The sequence below is a fragment of the Protobothrops mucrosquamatus genome, unplaced genomic scaffold (assembly GCF_001527695.2).
Source record: "Protobothrops mucrosquamatus isolate PMUCROS unplaced genomic scaffold, P.Mucros_1.0 scaffold940, whole genome shotgun sequence".
NCBI lineage: Eukaryota > Metazoa > Chordata > Lepidosauria > Squamata > Viperidae > Protobothrops > Protobothrops mucrosquamatus.
The window spans coordinates 181,862-184,252 of record NW_015387189.1 but is presented as its reverse complement, the minus strand read 5'-3'; positions in this window follow the sequence as shown (position 1 = coordinate 184,252).

Below are 2,391 nucleotides of genomic sequence, written 5' to 3'. Positions count from 1 at the left end.
GTAAACGATGTTGGGGCTACTGGGTCTCTGTATGACGGAACAGTTCCACATCTTACACACACTGTGTAACTTAACTCATCAGTTAACTATATAACCATCACTATGATGGCGTCCATGTGGGCGCCGTATTATTTTATCTAGGGGGGAGGGGTGTTGTGTCCTGAGCCCGCAAAAGCAGGCTCGGGACGTTGCAAGAGTCCCGGGCATTTGCAAAACCTGCCCGGGACCAGACTGAGTGGCGCCGGCCTTGCGCGCATGCGCAAGGCGGGAAAAGACCGCCTCATGATTGGTTGAACTTGCCCAGGGATCAGAAGGTATAAATAGAGGCCTGCGTGCCTCTGCTCGGGTTGTTCGTAGAATGGAAGCAGAGAATAAAGACTTGTTAGAAATGCTTCGTCTCAAGCGCCATTATTCTCCGGACTTAACAATAGCCATCATAGCCAATGATATAGATCAAGTAATGCCTTTCCTTACCTGGGTTAGTTTTCTCTGAGACTGAATCTTGGATCCTTCATCATCAAAGGAGCTCCTTTAGAGCACAGACAAAAGTGAATCTAGTGCTAAAAATTAAAAAAATCATACCTCTCCAGCTTCCTTATCCCCAATTATTAAAGAATATAAGGCCAAGATAACCCATGCATTGTTATATCAAGCTGATGTTTGGCTTTTAATAAATGCCACTACCAGAAAAACCCAATCACAGCATCTGAGGAGTATCTTTGGGGTGGATAAAAGGACTTCAGCTGCTGCCCTCAGAGATGAATTGTGAATTTACATGATTTCTGCTTTGTATAAATTCAGGATATAAAATTATTGGTTTAAAATTAAAGCTATTGAAACTGCCAGACTCTCAAAATTGTGTCTGTTAAAACACAAAATTTCAATTAAAGACTTCTTGGATTGTACAACTGACAATTTGTTTTAGGAGTTGTGGTCTCCTTGTCTCTTGTACAACTGGAGAAGAAGCTAAAAAGATTGTTCCATAAGGCATCTGGGATCTATATCTTCTATAAGCAGAGAAAGATGGTTCAGTCCTCAAGAATAATATATTAGTATGGCCTTTTATTAAATCAAAAAACTTTATTTGACATCTGCAAATTTGAATCTAATAGCAATAAATTGTAGAAGTGATGCAGAAATTTGCATTGCATTTTTTATTGGGTGTTTTTTACTTAATTTGTTTTTGCTTTCCGTTTTTATATAAAGTCCTATATTTTAAACAAAGACTAAGAAACAAACTATTCTAAAATGTTCGTCAGAACAAAGTTGGATTTGTCAATAGCTAATGTTTTGGAGTTGATTTGACCCACATTATAACACAGCATTCTTCGTTGCTTTTTCAGATCAAAACCGAAAGAGGTTCAGAGGCTCTGAGTGATAAAAGTCAGTTCCCCTTTTTCTACCGGATGGGCCCCAAAGAAGGGTTCCACTATCCAGCAATGGTCCAACTGCTGCTCCATTTCAGATGGACCTTCATTGGACTCTTTGCTTCAGACACAGAGAATGGAGAGAATTTCATGAGAACCTTTACTCCTATGCTTGTCAGGAATGGAATTTGTGTTGTTATATCACAACGATTCTCAACAACTGGACATACAGCACCCCTGAGGGATGCCCTGTCTAAGTGGAGACAAGTCAATGTCTTTGTTCACTTCATAGAAGCTCTTTCCATTTGGGACAGAATTCTTCCTTTCCATAAATCACTTGAAAATTTTCCAGAACCCATTGAAGAGAAAGTCTGGATTCTCACAAATTTTGCAGGTTATAATATAAAAAAAAAACAGACTTCTCAAATACATCCATAGTATTTTGAAATTTCTGTTTTTGGCAAAAGAAAGGTCAAACGATGATGCCTTTGAACCCCATTTCTTTGTGGAAAGTCAATTTCAATATCAGTATTTCCGCTGTTCTCTTTCAAAGCATGTCTTTTCTGTCAAAGGCCGGAGAAGATGCACCCAAATAGCCCCACTGGAGACCCAGGAGAAAAGGAACAGGACCCAGATTAGAAATGACCCCTATTATTACAGTATCATTCAGACTCTGGCCCACGCATTGCATGCTGCGTATTCCTCCAGATCAAGAAGGAGAAGGAAGGAGGGAGAAAATCTCTTGGGGACTCCCAGGCTGCAGCTGTGGCAGGTATGGGATCCTGATATGGATCCATTAATCTAGATCTTTTGGAGAAGGAATCCAGAGGAGAAGGAGGAGAACCATCTCAACCTACTTTTGCTGCAAAAGGTCCACAGATTCGGAGCCTCTAATTGCTCCTGTCTGACACTCCGGAATAACTGTGAGCAGATCTTAAGTTTCTGTCTAGCGGCCTCTTTCAGTTATCGGAAGAGGGCTGTATCCTCCCTTGTCCGACTGAGAGATTTTGTAAGTTGGAGAAGC